Raw genomic sequence first — 19,487 nt, 5'->3', positions numbered from 1 at the left:
AGTTCCACCTACTGGAAGTAGCAATCCTAAAAGTCAAAATCGACTATGTAGAATTGCATTAATTCTAAGCTGAAAGTGTTCATTACTAAGCAATCTTATTTTGAAGTGGGGAACAATCTCAGTTCCGTAGCATCAGATCTGAATATTTTATGTCTACATTGTCTTTCAGAGGTATTTTGAAATTACAAGGCCCAAAAGGTCTCACATCCACACTGTATACTCATTAATTATATGGCATACCAATAGAAAAAAAGGAAAAGCTGCACTCACCGTACCATTAAAAGAATAATCCTTTATTTCATATACATATAAAAATCATGGCGTGCAGGGAGTGAAGGGAGGAGGAGGACGGACGACAGCTGTTTCGCACTGAAACAAGCGCTTCCACAGGTCCAGCGCGAAACAGCTGTCGTTCGTCCTCCTCCTCCCCGCACGCCATTATTTTTTTATGAATATGAAATATAGGATTATTTCTTTTAATGGTACGGTGAGTGCAGCTTTTCCTTTTTTTCTATTGTTATGCTATATTCTATTTTCCAAAGCATTGCGCTGCCATAACCATATTTGCAGATTTGTGCCTAAATTATAGGTTGTGTGTTCTCCCTGCTATATAGGTGGTGCAGGTATTCTTTCACTCATTTATTATATGCTACTATTGAATCCAACCCTTTCTCAATAGAAGTCAATCAGAAAGAATTAATCTTGACAGTTTAATCAAATGAATGAATGTAGTGATATATTAGAGTCAACTTGTTTTGTCTCTCCCTTTATGTGAACAACAAGTTGATGTATTGTTGATTTATGCAAATGTGGCACCCCAGGGGTCCGGTTTCCACAGTAATGTAATGTTATGTCTGAGAGCAGGTGGGAGGTCTCTTGGTCAGGGATCCTGTGCATGCCACACCTCCTGCCCAGTCTGGGGAGGGGAAGAACTTCCCCTATATAAACCCGGGGCTGAGGCAGGGTTAGGAGTCAAGGAGAGTAGAGACAAGAAACAGTCATAGGAAGAAACAGCAGAAGCTCAGTGGGAGCAATACTACTACGAGTCAGGGGCTGGCAGCTGCAGAGCTCGCCCTGACTGAGAAGCTTTCTTACCGGACCCGGCGTCCGAGGCTGTGGGGACTAACTCTTACCCAGCAGCAGAAGCCGACCGGCAGGGGATTTCAGGTCCTCAGGCTCAGAAACCCGAAGGCAAGGTCACACGCATGGGACCAGCACCGCCATCGTGGAGCGGAAGCCATTAGAAGGCCCCGAGTCACCGGCCATACGGGTGAGCACCACACGGCACACTCAGGGACGTGGGCTACTTATATCCGCTTCTAGCAAGGTAGCCAGAAGAGTACAGTCAGTTTGGGAGGCCTACAACTCCGCCTGGCCAGGGGAGATCCCATCTGCTCAAAGACTGACCAGGCCCCGTTCGCTAGCAAGTACTCCGGGAGGGTCTATCGTTGTTACCAGTAAAGACCCTGAATTACACCGCACCGTCTCTGAGTGGTTCCTGCTACCCCCATCTTCCACGTCGGCTGCCCTGAGGCCATACCCCTCCCGTTGGGGGTTATACTATCACGCTGCACAATTCTACACCGGCCTCAGCGGTCTGCCCTGCAGCGGCAGCTCCATAGCTGCAAATCAACGGGTGGCGTAGTCGACACTCAAATAACACCTATCAAGACTGCCACACACTGAGTTTGACACCCTGGGCACGGACCGGGTCACTGCCACAAGGACTACTACCCCTATCCAGATCCGGCTCCGGGTTTTCCCTCAACACGGCCCAGGGGGCGCGTCACAAAGTTTGTTGACATTGAAGCTCCCATTGCTCCCTTGAGGCTATTTCATATTTTATATCGGTAGACTACCATCATCTGATTCTCTGCAGTTCAAAGCACCTGAGACAGACTTCTGGAATTTAATATGGGCTGGTTACACTATATAGGGTGAAATTTCCTTCCTTCTTGTCAGGGCTGGACTAGCCATCAGTCAAATCTGTCAAATGCTATATAGTTCAGTCCTGAAGTGGGCCTTATTGATTGCGATACTGTTAACAGTACCATTGTCCTCAGGATTACAGTACCATCGACCGCCCAGTACGAGCAATGATGATGGAGGCGAGAGTGTCAGTAGAAACTTCCAGCCCCATCTGTCATGGGTTTATCGCCACAGAGAGGAGCCAGAAGATGGCAGCGTCTGATTCCTTTCACACCTGCACTCACTAGAAGCCTTTTACCTTCATAGTAAATGGTGCAGGTTTCTTTCAGCAGTGCAGGAGTTAATCTGCTCTGTTGTGAGCTCCTGGAAGCTTACCTGCATTAAGGCTCTCCACTGTCCAGTGTTAGCCGTTCCCCGCTCCCATATATTCTGGGCTTTAGCTTGGAGTCATTGCTAGAGCTAGCTTATGCTGCATAGTCCTAGGAGTGTGGTAGAGAGTTGTTTGTTTGAAAAGGCATTTGGAGGATTTAAGCTAAGACTATTGTGTGGTTTGTGACAGAGTGCACCCCACTCAGCCTGTTTTCATGGACCATGCTGTAATCCGGCCTACATTAGCATTTTCTGTCCTGCATCTGGTGGGGGCATGTATGTCTTTGTTCCTGTTTTCAGGGGACTTTCCTTAAATACACAACTCTGTAGACTGGCTGGAGACTGGAGTTCTAGAAGATTCTTCATTCTTTGAATTGACTGTAGTAAATGTTTTAGGGGGTGGCGTATGTGTGTCTCTGTCCAACCAGGGGATGATCCCAAGAGAAGGAGAACAATGAGATACATGTTTGGAGTTAGTTGATGCTGTGCTGTGTGAAGGGCTAGGATCTGTTGCTGAGGCCAGATCCTGGTGCAGTGTATGGACTTTTGGAGATAATTTGGACTATTGGAGATTAGTTGCCACATGGGATCGTGATGTCTTGATTTGAGCATAGCTCCCAACTGTCCAGTATTCTGCGGGATTGTCCCATCACGGCTCAACTGTTCTCCTGGCTTCTATTTATACTCACCTTTCTGTTGTTGCTCCGTAGCTCCTCCTCCTCAGGGGGCGGGGCCACTCACTGGTCAGTGAATAAATTAAATTATATTAGTCACCTCTTCTTTCTCCTGTGATAGCATCTGCCCAGGACTCAAACCAGGAACTCAGTGTCCAGTGGCTCTAACTCTAACCACTGAGCTACAGATCTCAACAGCAAACATTGGAGGATTTAGTTAACTTGATTCTATATTGCAGTCAATGATCCATAAACAGCTCATACAAGTCCATAGAAATACATTGTGTATAGCAATGTACTATTATGGTGCCTGTATACTGAGAAGAAGAAAATGATTTTTTTGGCCCTATAAATAAAAGTAGTAAATGTATGAGCAACTACAAAAATGTGTTTTTTTCTGTGAGTCCCTGGTCTTGAATCCACAACCTTAAATCATTACTGACACAGACATTTAACCTGCAGAGCCTCAAGCAACAGTGATATCATTGCTAGAATTCTGTCTACTTCATCTGTACTGCAGGAGCTGACAAGGCTGATAGAAATACACTGCTGTTTACAATGAATGTATTTTTATACCTACATTGTACACAGCAGAATAAAAGATATTTTCAGCCTATAAAATAGCTAAAAAATAATAAAGAAAAACATTTGATAATGAAAAACATTGTCATTTTTAATGTGTTTTGTAGAAAATAATGAACATTACAAATCAGCAAATAACATGGACATATTTGGTGTCCCTGTAATCATAACGATCCGCAGAACACAGCGATCAGATTATTTACCGGGATCGGTAAATGACGTAAAAAAAAATGACGTAATTGATATTTTTTCTCTATTAAATCAATAAAAAAATGGAATAAAACTGTAAGGCTGAGGCCGTGTTCACACGTAGCATAAATGCTGCGTTCTTTCTGCTGCTTTTTCTGCAGGTGTCCGCACCACACGGCGCAATAACAATCTTCTGTGACTATTGTGTGTTTGCTGCGTTTCTTTTATGCTTTTTCCCGCTTATTTGATGAGATTTTGGGGCAGATATGAAGCAGAGTTTTTAACACTTTTTAATATTACAGAAAAACTTTTATTCTGCGCTTAAAAATGCAGCAGCGTTTTTTTCAGAAGAAGCCTATAGAGAGAAATGCTCCAAAACCGCAGAGTAGTGATGAGCGAGCGTGTATTGTTAACCCTTTTGGCAAGCACGCTCGGGTTCTCACAGAGTATTTTTTGGCATGCTCAGCTTCTTCGTTTGAGCCGCAGCAGCTGCATGTGTTGCGGCTGTTAGAAAGCCTTGGCACATGCCACCGCGGTGGCACTAATATACATGCCGAGCATGCCGAAAATACTCGGCGAGCACTCGAGCATGCTTGCCGAAAGGGTTAACAATACACGCTCGCTCATCACTACCGCAGAGTTCAGCAGCGTCTTCAGAAGCTTCTATGTGGAGCCTGAAAAAAACGCAGATACTCCATTAAGTGCAAAATGTATGTATGGAGGATCATGGGGGGTGCATTATATTGTATGTAGGACTACTGCTTGTGATTCTTCTGATTCTATTCTTGGAGTCCACAAACAAAAATTTCACGTTCCAGTATCTCATTGGGATTCAGTTACCTATAAAAAGACAAACTATATGATAATATGTTCCTGCTACATGCAATACACACCAATAAGTATAACACACTAGGGCCAAAATTACTTATCTCAGGGATAATGACTGTGGTTAGTCTATCCACAGTCTATTGTAAAAGCTGTAGTCAGTCAGTCCACAGTCTGCTGAAAATGTTGTGATCAGTCAGTCCACAGTGTAGTGTAAATATTGTAATCAGTCGGTCCTTAGTTCAGCATAAATACTGTGGTTAATAAGTCCACAACTAATGTTAGTGCTGGGATGAGCCGGTCTATAATCTATTGTGAATGTTGTGGTCAGTCAGTCCACAGACTTGTGCAAATCATATAGACAGTCAGTCCACATTCTTGTATTATTACTGTGCTTGGTCGGTCCACACCTAGTGTAAATGCTATGGTCAGTCGGTGCACAGTCTATTGTAAATGTTGTGGTCAGTTATTCCAGAGTATTGTATAACTACTGTGCTCAGTCAATGCACACCTAGTGTAAATGCTGTGTTCTGACAGTCCCGTGGTCCAGTGTGAATGCTGTGGTCAGTCTCATGTAATCACAGTATTGATTGTTTCACCGCTGAGATCAGGTGTATGTTATGAAATATCAGAGAGGATTCCCAATTTTGAAGACAGAGGATAATGAGAAGAAATGTTCCCTATCTCTGTACCTGAGATATGGTGGTGTTATACTAGGAGTTGTGTATAGAAGATATACATTTGAAAAAACACATACAGTATATTGTCATGTATCAGGAAGGTGTTATTACACCTCCGCAGATCTAGAACTTAAGCCTAGACCAACGATTATCAGTAATTAATACGAGAATTAATTACCTGTTATGTGATTCCTCTGATTCTCTTCTTCAAATCCACAAACAAAAATTTCACGTTCTAATATATCATTTGGATTCTTTCACCTGTAAAAAGACAAACTATATGATAATATGTTCTTGCTACATGCTATACACACCAATAACACACTATGACCAAAATTACTTATCTCAGGGATATTGACTGGTCAGTCTATCCACAGTTTATTGTAAAAGCTGTAGTCAGTCAGTCCACAGTCTACTGTAATGTTGTGATCAGTCAGTCCACAGTGTAGTGTAAATATTGTAATCAGTTGGTCCTTAGTTCAGCATAAATACTGTGGTTAATAAGTCCACAACTAGTGTTAGTGCTAGGATGAGCCAGTGTATAATCCATTGTGAATGTTGTGGTCAGTCAGTCCACAGACTAGTGCAAATGATATAGACAGTTAGTCCACAGTCTGTATTATTACTGTGCTTGGTCAGTCCACACCTAGTGTAAATGCTATGGTCAGTCGTTGCACGGTCCATTGTACATGTTGTGATCAGTAATTCCAGACTATTGTATAAATACTGTGCTCGGCCAATGCACACCTAGTGTAAATGCTGTGTTCTGTCAGTCCGCGGTCTAGTGTGAATGCTGTGTTCAGTCTCGTGTAATCACGGTTTTGATTGTTTCACCGCAGAGCAGGTGTATGTTGTGAAATATAAGAGAGAATTCCCAATTTGGAAGACAGAGGATAATGAGAAGAAATGTTCCTTATCTCTGTACCTAAGATATAGTGGTGCTATACTAGGAGTTGTGTAAAGAAGATATACACTTGAAAAAACACATACAGTATATTGTCATGTATGAGGAAGGTGGTTGTTATTACACCTCCGCAGGTCTAGAACTTAAGCCTAGACCAACGATTATCAGTAATTAATAAGAGAATTAATTACCTGTTATGTGATTCCCCTGATTCTCTTCTTGGAGCCCAGAAACAAAAATTTCACGTTCTAATATCTCATTGGGATTCAGTCACCTGTAAAAAAGACAAACTATATGATAATATGTTCCTGCTACATGCAATACACACCAATAAGTATATCACACTAGGGCCAAAATTACTTATCTCAGGGATAATGACTGTGCTTACTCTATCCACAGTTTATTGTAAAAGCTGTAGTCAGTCAGTCCACAGTCTACTGTAAATGTTGTGATCAGTCAGTCCAGAGTGTAGTGTAAATATTGTAATCAGTCGGTCCTTAGTTCAGCATAAATACTGTGGTTAATAAGTCCACAACTAGTGTTAGTGCTGGGATGAGCCGGTCTATAATCTATTGTGAATGTTGTGGTCAGTCAGTCCAAGGACTAGTGCAAATGATATAGACAGTCAGTCCACAGTCTGTATTATTACTGTGCTCGGTCGGTCCACACCTAGTGTAAATGTTATGGTCAGTCGGTGCACAGCTTATTATAAATATTGTGGTCAGTCATTCCAGAGTATTGTATAACTACTGTGCTCAGTCAATGCACACGTAGTGTAAATGCTGTGTTCTGTCAGTCCGCAGTCTAGGGTGAATGCTGTGGTCAGCTTCATGTAATCACTGTATCGATACTTTCACCGCTGAGAGCATGTGTATGTTATGAAACATAAGAAGGGATTCCCAATTTGGAAGACAGAGGATAATGAGAAGAAATGTTCCCTATCTCTGTACCTGAGATATGGTAGTGTTATACTAGAAGTTGTGCATAGAAGATATACATTTGAAAAAACACATAAAGTAAATTGTCATGTATCAGGAAGGTGGGTGTTATTACACCTCCGCAGGTCTAGAACTTAAGCCTAGACCAACGATTATCAGTAATTAATACGAGAATTAATTACCTGTTATGTGATTCCTGTTATGATCTGCAGCAAGAACTAAGGAAAGATAGGAGAAAGCTGTCCCTACAGTAAGACTAAGCTGAATCCCTACGATGTAGCGGGCTGTCTGTTCCTTGTGAACAGACCCGCCTTTGTCCTCGGCTAGTCTGAACGAAGACCTATAGAAATAAGGGAGGGGTCCTTAAAAGTACTAATGACTGGGAAAAAAAATGGGACACCTCCTAAACAGAAATTGTTGTAGAACACAAAAGACAAACTGACAAAAAGTATTAGAGGTCCCAGAGGACCAAGCAAACTGACAGAGATAGGCACCGAAGCACCAGGCTAGCAAAACAGTCAAAAAACAATGAAGTCCAGCAAAGCCAGAAGGGCGGAGCTGGAATATATAGGCAGATGGTCACGTGACCGCAAAACACAAGATAGAAAAAAATAACAGCAGGGTTCTAACAGTACCCCCTCTTTTATAAGGATCCTCCATATCCTCCAGGCCCAGGTCTATCCGGAAACCTCCTGTGGAAAGATTTAACAAGCCTAGGAGCAGAGACATCATCCATCCTTACCCAGGAGTTGTCTTCGGGACCGAAACCCTTCCAGGAGACAAGATACTGTAATCTCCCTCTATGCCATCTAGAATTCAAGATACGTGAAATTTCATATTCGCCGTCTTCCACCACAGGAGGAACTGTGACAGTGGCTTCCCTATCAGATACGTCAGCCTTTTTCAACAAGGAAACATGAAACACAGGATTAATCTTCCAGGAAGTAGGGACATCCAACCTAACAGCAGACGGGTTAACAACCTGAAGTACTTTAAATGGACCCACAAACTTAGGACCCAGTTTTTTAGAGGGAATCCTCAACCGCAGGTTCTTCGAGGACAACCAAACCATGTCACCCACAGTAAACAAAACCTCTTTACGTTTCCTGTCAAAATACTTCTTGGACTTTTTGTTAGCCTCTTGAAGGTTACAACATACATTAGTCCAAACTCTCTCCAAATCACCGGAAAAATTCTCCTCCTCGAGCACCGCCGACCCCAATCTGGAAAACGAACCAAAAGACGGATGTCTCCCAGTACAACAAAAAAAAGGAGAACACCCAGCAGAGGAGGATGTAAGATTGTTAAGAGCAAATTCTGTGAGAGGCAGAAACTCCGACCACACCTCTTCATTGTCCGCCACAAAACAACGCAAAAACTGTTCAACATCCTGGTTCTTTCTTTCAGTCTGTCCATTAGACTCAGGATGATAACCAGACGAAAATAACAAATGGACTCCCAACCTGTCACAAAAAGCACGCCAAAAGCGAGCCACAAACTGAGGTCCTCTATCAGAAACAATATCCGTGGGAACGCCATGGAGCTTGACAATCTCCTTAACAAACGCCTTAGCGAGTGTCTTGGCGCAGGGCAACTTAATGAATGGAACCAAATGACACATCTTACTAAAACGGTCCACGACCACCCAGATGACAGTAAAACCCTCGGACACAGGAAGATCAGTAATAAAATCCATTGTGAGATGCGTCCAAGGCGCACTAGGAACCTCCAGAGGGCAAAGCAACCCCGCAGCAGGAGTATGTGAAGCCTTTGACCTAGCGCACACAGTACACTGACGCACCCACTTGATGACTTCCTTCTGCCATCCAGGCCACCAAAAACTGCGACTGATCAGTCTCTTAGTCTCCGAAATTCCTGGATGACCTGCCAACCAAGACTCATGACACTCCACAAACAAATCTCTCCTAAAGGCTCTAGGCACGAACAACCTCCCATCGGGAGTGTTAGATGGAGCATCATCTTGAGCTTTCAGAATCCCATTCTCCAAAACGGAATCCAAAGACGCCACCACAACTCCTTTCTGTAAAATGCTCTCCTCCTCCTCGGCACCGACCGTAGGAGAGAAGCTGCGAGATAAAGCATCGGCTTTAACATTCTTAGTACCAGGGATATAGGTAACAGAAAAATGATGGACATTCAAGCGCTTGGCAGCATCCAGATAGATCAAATTCTTATGATCTGTGAAAACCTGAATAGGAAATCTAGCGCCTTCCAAAAAATGACGCCAATGTTCAAACGCGAGTTTAATAGCCAGCAATTCCAGATTTCCAACATCATAATTCAGTTCTGTGGCGCCCCTGAGGGTTCAGTCGCCACAGGGGTACTGCACCTCAGAACGAGGTGTGGTATCTCCTCTCCAAGGTAAGGATGGAGTACCTCACAGGACTCCAACCACACACTCAACACTACACCACTCCAGTTCTGAAGGGGGCCTAAAAAGCACCATAGTGCTGCCCCGGGCCTGAATGGAGGAGTTGGGAGGAACCAAAGTTAGGGGGAACCATGTAGTGAGGGTGGAGGAAGCACTTTACTTTAGCACTTACTAGAATAATATATAACTAGAGGCCATTTTAATAACCGGGTCTTTGGTCGTGGGTCTTTTGGTGTGGCAGGTCAGCACAAGGCTGCAGCCGGCTGGAGGGTCCACGGTTCCCGGTCTCAGGCCTCGAGACGGGGGATTGGGGCAGAGTTATAACTGGCTCTGTCCCCGGTCAGAGTCCAACCAAGAAGGCCCAGGAGGGGAGCAGAGGAGATAGGCTCCACAGGCGAAAGTATCTCAGGGGGTGCGGACGGAGCAGAGTCACCTCCTGCATACCTTATTCTGGCCCTGCCAGAGAGACCCTGCCGCAAGAGGGGGTACCGGTCCCCGATTATCTGACTTTGCACTTCACGTCTATCGGAAAAGTCCGGAGGCTTATGTGGAGCCCAGGGGGTTACGGACAGAGCGGAGTCGCCACCTGTATGCCCTAATCTGAGTTCATTCAGAGGGACCCGGCCTTACGCCACGTTCTCACCATTATTCACCAAGAAGGGCAACCAGTCGGTCCGGGAGCTACACGCTTCCCATCAAGGACATCGCAGTACCCGTACGGAACACAGTGGGGGATACAAAGCGGGAGAAGTTCACCAGGGGAGGAACACTTTATAGCGGGGGTCCTGTCAAGCGCTCCTGAACTACGTGGAGTGTGCTGAACCCCACCCTGGCGGCCGCAGCTCGCCGTGTGACAGCAGAGAGAAGCTCTGAGCTGAGAAAGCACTACCGTGAGTAAAGACTTAGATGACTTCAAACACTGCCTCTGTCAGTTCTTTCCTTTGCGGCTCTGCACTCGCCAACGCTGTATTCTGCATCCCTTCTCCTACGCTGCCCTGAGGCCCCACTCCACCTGTGGGGAGCCGCACCAACTAAGCTGCCTGAACACCAGCCTCAGAGGACTGTAGCAGCGCTCGTGATCCTCACCAGACACCACGAACAATTCCCCTTTCCCATACACCTTCCCCCCATTCCTTGCTTTTTTTTTTTTAAGAGTGACCCCAGGGTAAGCGCCCGGGAGCCGGCCACCGCGACATCCCCCAAGACTAACAGCAAGGCCCGGGCGCCAAGTATTCATTCCCCATCCCCTGGGCGCGTCAGTTCGGTTTCCGAAAAAAATTTTGAAAAAAAGGCACAAGGATGTACTCCACCCTTGTTCTCCTGAGACAAAACTGCTCCGACCCCCACCAATGAAGCATCGACCTCGACCAAAAAAGGCTTGGTCTCATCAGGCTGCATAAGGATAGGGGCAAAACTGAACCTCTCTTTGAGATACTCAAATGCTTCAATGGCCTCAGTAGTCAACTGGGCCGTATCCACACCTTTCCTGGTGAGATCGGTTAGAGGTTTAACAATTACAGAAAAATTCTTAATGAATTTCCTGTAATAATTGGCAAAACCCAAAAATCTCTGTATAGATTTCAAACCAATAGGCCTAGGCCATTCCTGCACAGCCTGAACCTTCACAGGGTTCATCTCAAAGCCCTCACTGGAGACAATGTAGCCCAAAAAATTAATTTTCTGCACAGCTTCCTCACATTTCTCCAGCTTAGCAAAGAGTGAATTATCACTCAATAACTGCAAAACTTCACGTACACTCTGCCAATGGGACTCCAGATCTGGTGAATAAATCAAAATGTCATCCAAATACACAACCACATTCTTACCAATTAGAGGTCTCAGGATGTCATTAATACGGTTCTGAAAAAAATGCCTGTGCATTGGTAAGACCAAAAGGCATCACCAGATTCTCAAAATGACCTACCGGAGAGTTAAAAGCAGTTTTCCATTCATCACCCTCCTTCACACGTAACAAATTGTATGCCCCCCGGAGATCAATTTTGGAGAACCACTTGGCTCCCACTAACTGGTTAAACAAGTCAGGAATTAACGGTAATGGGTAGGAATTGCGTACGGTAATCTTATTAATTTCACGAAAATCCAGACATGGACGTAAACCGCCGTCCAGTTTTTTAACAAAGAAGAATCCAACTGCCACAGGCGACTTAGAAGGTCTAATGAGACCAGCAGCCAGGCTAGTCTCTATGTACTCCTCCAAGGCCTTTCTTTCAGGGATAGTCAGATTAAACAAGCGACTTTTTGGAAGAGTAGCTCCAGGAACAAACTCAATGGCGCAATCATAATCCCTATGAGGAGGTAAAACTTGCGACTCCTCCTCTGAAAAAAACCTCCAAAAATCTTGAATAGGTACAGGTAATTCACCTTTTTCCACAGCCGCAATGCGACCATTACAACATTTATCAGCAGTAATGCTATTCATTTTCCATGCTTCATATTTACATGCGCTAAAAAAAAAATTTTTCAAAAAAAATTTTCATTTATTTCTATTTTCTACAGCAGTTATGCTATTCATATTTCATATCTATATACTCAGTGTTACAGTGTGCTACTTTATTTGTTCATTATATATGGAGGTAGCTGCTCTTAGTAAGCACCTGTTCACACCTATTTTTTGTAGTGGAAGTGCCGTCATTTTCTTTGTTACTAGAGTTAGCGTTGACTGAGCACTCCACCCCCACCCCCATGCTGCAGGTGGTTTTAAATGCATCAGGATCTGTCTTTCCCACTCATAAGCAGACGGAGGTCTCTTAGAGAGGTATTCACATTGGTAGGTCCTGACATCGAGAAACGCCTTATCGTGGCTGTCAGGTACACATGAATTGGCCAATTTATGCGCTAAGATTTCTCATTTATTTACAGCAGTAATGCTATTCATTTTCCATACTTCATATTTACATGCGCTAAAAAAAAATTTTCAAAAATTTTTTTCATTTATTTCTATTTTCTACAGCAGTTATGCTATTCATATTTCATATTTCATATCTATATACTCAGTGTTACAGTGTGCTACTTTATTTGTTCATTATATATGGAGGTAGCTGCTCTTAGTAAGCACCTGTTCACACCTATTTTTTGTAGTGGAAGTGCCATCATTTTCTTTGTTACTCTTTCAGGGATAGTCAGATTAACCAAGCGACTTTTTGGAAGAGTAGCTCCAGGAACAAACTCAATGGCGCAATCATAATCCCTATGAGGAGGTAAAACTTGCGACTCCTCCTCCGAAAAAAACCTCCAAAAATCTTGAATAGGTACAGGTAATTCCCCTTTTTCCACAACCGCAATGCGACCATTACAACATTTATCATAGCACTTGGGACTCCAAGACTTAATCACATTAGTAGACCAGTCCAATAAAGGATTGTACAGTTTTAACCAAGACAATCGAACGACCGGAGAGGGTAAATTATCCAAAACGACCTAGTCCAAAATTTCTTAGTGAACTCCATTGATAGTGAGGGAAAATGCAGCAGTCTTGTGAGTTATACATTTCAAAGGAGTGTTATCAATTGCAACCACAGAAATAGGAGATGACAAAGGTTTGGATTTCAATTTAAGGTTTTCCAAAAACCCTTTATCAATCACATTAAGTGTTGAACCACAATCCACAAATACCTGAAATTCAATCAAATCTCCCTGCAGAGTAGTACTCCCAGAAAGAAATACTCCTGCAGAGCGTAAACAAGCTATAAGGGCGTAACTGACCTTTTTTTTTTCTTTACTTAAACGACGCTCACAATACTTAATCAAATGATCAGCTTTACCACAATAAAGACATAAACCCTCAGCGAATCTCCGGTCTCTTTCCTGAGAGCGGAGTGACATTGTCCCCACCTCCATTGGTTCTCCGCTGTCAGAGCAGATTTTCTGGGAACTAGGACCTGACATTACAGGAGTTTTTTTGTTTTTTTTTCCAAAATCATTTTTATTAGAATTTAACAATGATGTAAAATAACAAAATAACAATAAAATCAAGATCCAACATAAGCCCCCAATATAGATAACTCCACAAAATGCAGTACAGCCATCAATCATGCATATCGAATGAAATTATTAATGTCCTAAAAGACAACAGATAATAGTTTCCTCACTATCACCACAAGCAATAAGACCACTTCTATAACTTTAAGATCCCCAGGGAACCATTCAAGTCTTCTAGTAGATACCAGTTGGAGTTTTTAAATGGTAAGACCGTATGAACCAACTCATCCAGGGACAAGTGTAAAATTATGAAAGGTCTCCATGTCTTAAAAAAATTATCGGTCAAGATATCTTTGTTTCTCTCAGCTTCTAACCTCTCAGTCAACATGTTGTCTTTCAGCATTGTCGCTAAATCTGAGATCTTAGGGGGTACCCCACTCAGCCAATCCCTTAAAATAAGTTTCTTAGCTGTTATAGCTATAATGTGTAATAATCTAGCTTTTTTTCCTCTCCAAGTTTTTTCCGTCGGGAAGTGTAACAGCCATGTCAAGGGATCGTGGCCTAGGTCATTGCTATAAATATCTCGTGTTGTCATAAAAACTTGTCTCCAAAAACCCTGAATAGCTGGACAAGTCCACAGGCCATGGATCATATCTGTCTTAGGAGTGTCACATTTTGGGCAATTTTGTAGCCTATCAGGCGCTTGTGGTGTTGGTGGTATATTAAAGCCATATACCGCTCTATACATGATACGGAATTGCATATCTCTCCACTTTTCATTAGGTATATATTTTCTCACCAATTCCCAACCCTTAAGTATTTTGTCCTCCAAATCTTCAATTTGAATCAGTCTCTCCCAACCTTTAAACCTTTTATCTACGTTTTCAAATGAGGTTATGTCTTTTAATCGCTTGTACAAGTAAGAAATATTTATAACTGCCATATCTGTATCAACTAGCTTATCCCAAGCATTTGTAACGCATTCCTTCGAGACATCCTTCAGCTGATTTAAGACATGAAACTGTAATTGTCTATACTGCAACATCTGCTTGACCGATAGATCATACTTCTCAAGCACTTCCGACCCACATAACCATCTTTTCTCAGTCACATGTAACAGGTCACCCATCCTCTGAATGCCCCTGGCTCTTCACTCCTTGAATAGGATGTTTTCCCATCCCAATTTAAAGTTGATATGGGCCCAGGGATTCAAGTATTTCGAAACCCTCCACGCCAATTTGAATTTTTTCCGGACCGCCTTCCAGCACATCGCTGTATCTCTGTATATCAATGAGTTTTTCATCGTCTGCGGAATGTCAGACCAAGAGGCATGAAGGAGGCTGACCGGGTCCCATGGCCTACATAATTCCACCTCATCTTCATAATTAGAGTGTTTACTAGATTTTTTTAACCAGTCTATCACATGCCGGGAAAGACAGGCCAGATTATAACCCCTAATATCCGTTAAGCCTAATCCTCCTCTGTCCTTAGGAAGCGTCAGTGTATCAGTTTTTATTCTCGCTCTCTTTCCTCTCCATAAGAATCTTGTGAATGCTACATTGAGTCGTTTAATGTCTGTATACCGGAGAAGAAGAGGAATCGTCTGTAATGGGTACAGCACTCTCGCAAAACTGATCATCTTTATCAAATGACATCTCCCCAATAAAGATAAAGGGAGGTTTTTCCTGCCCTCCAACTCTTTCTCAATCTTGGCAATTAGCAGACCAAAGTTCAAAGAGTATACAGAGCTCGCACTTCTTCCCAGATAAACTCCTAGGTATTTTATGTGATCACGTCTAACCTTAATATCTCCTATCCGATCCCCCAGCCTCTCATGATGAATATTACGCCCTGACTCAACTAGTCTGAGCAACTCACATTTAGATTTGTTTAGTTTGAAGCCCGAGAAGGAGTCATATATTTCCAGCTGTGTAATCAGATTGCTCATATCTCTTTCCGGTCTATTTAAAAATAATATTATGTCATCCGCAAATAAAGCTGAACGGACGATTCTTTGCCCTGTTCGTATTCCTTCGAATGCATCACCATCATTGAGAAATCGGGAAAGAGGTTCAACTGCTAGATTAAAAAGCAGAGGAGACAAGGGACATCCCTGGCGTGTTCCCTTCTCCAAGGGGAAAGCTGCAGATAGGAACCCCGGGGTGTTCACCTTAGCTCTTGGGTTAAAGTACAGTGATTTTAGAAAGGTCCTAAACGACCCGAGAAAGCCAAAAGTATCCATAACCATATCAAGCCATGCCCAACTTACATTGTCAAACGCTTTTTCAGCGTCCAACAATAGCAAAGCCGGTGAATTGTCCCTGTATAACTTCCCCTTCCCTACATCGTCCAGAATCAAAATAGCCTTCCTAATATTACTCACTGCCGACCTTCCTTTTATAAACCCAGATTGTTGGCTCCCAATCAGCCATGGCATGATTTGTGCTAGACGGTCTGTCATAATCTTGGACAAGATCTTGAGATCCTGGTTAATTAGTGAGATAGGTCTATAACTGGAAGGATCGTTTGCCACCTTTTCTCCTTTCGGCAAAAGTTTAATATATGCCATGTTGGTTGGGTCAGACAGGTGTTCACCTCTCAAGATGTTATTAAAGTAAGGGGTCATGCAAGCAACAACTTCATCGTTAAGTGCTTTATAATATTCCCCGGAGAATCCGTCAGGACCCGGAGCCTTGTGGGAACCCAAATTTTTTATCGTCTTGAGGACCTCTTCTTGCGTTATTTCTCTATTTAGCCCTTCCAATTCTCCCTCTGTTAATTTTGGTAATTTTACTTTTTTTCAACCAGTCATCCCCTCCCTCCCTTGGCCCTAGATTATCTTTGTATAATTCTGAATAATAATTTCCCAGTAGATTGTTTATCCCCTTTGGCGTGGATTCTAAAGTACCATCCTTCCTTTTCAAAGCCGTTATTGCCATATGGGGCCTCTTTCCTCTGGCTAGATTGGCTAAAATTTTCCCCGCTTTATCCCCATATCTATATAAATCAACCTCCCATTGGGCTTTCCAAAATAGCTCTTTTTTCTTGGCCCATTCATCAAATTCTCGTTTAGCTATCACCCACTGGGACTTTAAATCCAGCGTTTGTAAATTTTTGAATTGAGTGTACGCCTTCCTGACGGCTTCACTAGCAATTTTAGACTGTTCGTTGGCCTTGCGTTTCTGTGTCTTTGTGTAGGCCATTATTTTACCTCTCATTACGGCCTTGCTCGTCTCCCAAAATAACCGTGGATCAGATCTGTGAGCTTCATTATCAATCGAGAATTCAGTCCACCATTCCCTTAATAAATTCTCAAAATTCCCGTCTCGTCTAAGATATGACGGGAATCGCCACAAGTAATCTGTCCCTCTTGGCGCAGAGTCTGTCAATTGTAGGGTGACTGGATTGTGGTCCGAAATAACCATGTCTTCTATGATCACATCTTCTACTCTATCTATCAACACCCCCCCAGTAAGAACAAGTCTATACGTGACCACGAATCATGTGGGTGAGAATAATGTGTGAATTCACGATCTAGGGGGTTGTACATTCTCCACACATCCCCCAAGCATAAACAGGAAATCAAATTATGAAGTAACCCCGATCCCTCTTGGGACTCCTCGTTATTAGTAACACAGAGTCCATGACGTCCTCCCCTTCTTCTATCTTCTGAGCTAGATACTACTGTATTGAAGTCGCCCCCCAAAATTTTTGTATCTCCTCCATCTTCCAAAACCAACTTTTGAACATATGTAAAGAAGTCTTTCTGAGCCGAGTTAGGGGCATATACATTATAGAGACTTAGTCTACCTGACGGACTATCTAGAACCAGGTGTATCAGACGACCCCCGTCGTCCCTGACTTCAGAGAGAATTTTATGCTGAAAGGTCCTGTTGACCAGAATTAGCACACCTGCTTTTCTCCCACTGCCCCAGAGCCAAATACCGCCCCTACCCACATTCTATGCATTCTAAACAATTCATTTTGGGACAAATGGGTTTCTTGTAACATGGCAATATCAGCATTGAGTCGCTTCAGATGTCGCAATATCATTGATCTTTTTTCCGGGGATCTTAAACCTTTAACGTTCCATGTTATAACCTTAACCATTATCTTTGATATATAATGAGATTAGGTAACGGTACTCCCTAACTAGGTAAGCACAATTTGTGCTATAACAACACATTATAATTTGAGACGGCACTGCATTAAATGAATCACGCTCTGAAAACTCTTCAGGCAATAATAATAAAACCATTCCCATTTCCCCCCTCTGTAGAAATACCCTCCTTCTCCCCTCAACAAATATCCCTCTAAATATTTGACCTAAACGAACTCCCATATACTGACAGGAAACCTCCTTTCACTCCCGCCCAGCGGCCTACAGACGAAATTTAAAGTATAACAGCCAACATTGCAAATACATAGTGTCTCTCCTCAACCCCTGTTCCGATCCTCCAAATGTTCAAGAAACCCCAAGAAAGACATCTTAATGTCACCAGTGGGAGGCAGACTTGGTACAAATCTTCACTGCCTTAAATAAGCAAAGATTCAGACGCGGTTCAGTGTTGACATCATGTAGGCCCGTTGAAGCTTGCGCCCCCCTTTTCTTTTGGGGACATGGTTTGGACATCTCCTCCCAATGGCTGAGGCAGAATTTCACCATGTCGGGGACCAGGCGAGCAGGAATCCGCAACGCGACAAGATCCAGGGGGTCCCGGCAGTCTAAGATCCTCCAATCTGGGAGATCTGTGGTTACTTCTGTCTGCAGGCTCTCTTTGCGTAAGATGTTTTAGTGCTTCCTGGGGGTCGCGCTGCACTTTAAGCCCACCATCAGGGCCTCTGTATTTAAGTACTGCAGGATACAGAAGTTGAAAACGAATGTTTCTCTTGTACAGGATGCTACATGCCGGGCTAAAAGCTTTTCTCAACTTGGTGACCGCCACTGAGAAATCTCCAAAAATCAGGATCTTATGGTCTCCAATCAATACTGGGTGTCTCGTACCCTTAAAGGTACGCAGGATTTTTTCTTTATCTTTATAGTCAAGGTAACGCACAATCACTTGTCTTGGTTTAGACTGAAGGGAGGTGCGGTTCTTGTCACACGCCAGAAACTCAGAATTATTGGTTTTGCTGGAATCTGATCTTGTCGCTGGAGGCATGCCAACTCTGTGAGCCCTTTCCACCTTGCATTTTTGCAGAATCCCTAAGGCACGAGGAATTTCAATTTCACAAATGTCATTCAGAGCCCCATTTGGGATGGACTCAGGCAGACCTATTATTTTCAGGTTATTGTGTCTCGAGCGGTTCTCCAGGTCCTCTAGTTTGTCTTTAGTGTAAGCTGACTGTTGAAGAAGATCAGAGACCTGGTTCTCCAATTGTGACACCCTGTGTTAGGAGGGCGGTTGCAGACAACTTTATTTTAATGGAACGCAACCGACCCCGGGGTCCGCAATGCAGCCTAATGGACTGCTGCCGAACACTTTCTGGGTGGAAAGGAAAGCGACAACTAAACTGATAACCCGTCCGTGTTAACAGCACACCGGACTGGGTAAGGCGATACGCTCTATCTCCGTTAACTGCATGGAGGGAGAGCGACCGGCGACGCACCTATCAAATATCTTAGCCCTTCGTGTTAATGCACACGGAAGGGTAAGACGGTTCGCACAATCTCCAAGAACCGCAGGGAGACGTGCGACCGTGGGAGAAGCAGTAGCCCTGTCTTTGATACAGGCGCTACGCTATGGGGAATGGCGCTAAAGCGGTTTACACAATCTCCAAGAACCGCAGGGAGACGTGTGACCGGAGAAGAAGCAGTAGCCCTGACTTCGGTACAGGCGCTACGCTATAGGAGACGGCGCTACTATGTGGGTGTGATACCCGCCGGGTATTCGTGCACTCAGCTGGCGAGCTACCGGACTGAGCAGACCCGCTGTGTATGGCTCAAGCTACCTGCCTGAATAAAGTTATAGCTCTTAGAAGAGCCCAAGAGTATAAGCGTGCACACCACAAACAACTAGCTCAAATGATCTGAGCGCGCCGCCATGTTTGTGGGCGGGCGTTACC

The 19,487-nt window shown here is 43.6% G+C and overlaps 1 long non-coding RNA gene across 1 annotated transcript; it reads right to left on the bottom strand.

The window, feature by feature from the left end:
• Positions 1–4,379: 4,379 nt before the first annotated feature.
• On the bottom strand, positions 4,380–6,430 carry LOC141264473 (uncharacterized). Its single transcript, XR_012319959.1, has 3 exons — positions 6,344–6,430; positions 5,427–5,509; positions 4,380–4,583 (listed from the first exon to the last, which is right to left on the bottom strand). It is a non-coding gene; the product is annotated as an uncharacterized lncRNA (long non-coding RNA).
• Positions 6,431–19,487: the final 13,057 nt, after the last annotated feature.

The sequence above is a fragment of the Phyllobates terribilis genome, unplaced genomic scaffold (genome assembly GCF_046119375.1).
Source record: "Phyllobates terribilis strain yellow unplaced genomic scaffold, ASM4611937v1 Scaffold_4__5_contigs__length_816908805, whole genome shotgun sequence".
In the NCBI taxonomy this organism is placed as follows: domain Eukaryota; kingdom Metazoa; phylum Chordata; class Amphibia; order Anura; family Dendrobatidae; genus Phyllobates; species Phyllobates terribilis.
Note: the sequence above shows the minus strand (reverse complement) of the source record. Positions and strands in the feature narration are given on the sequence as shown.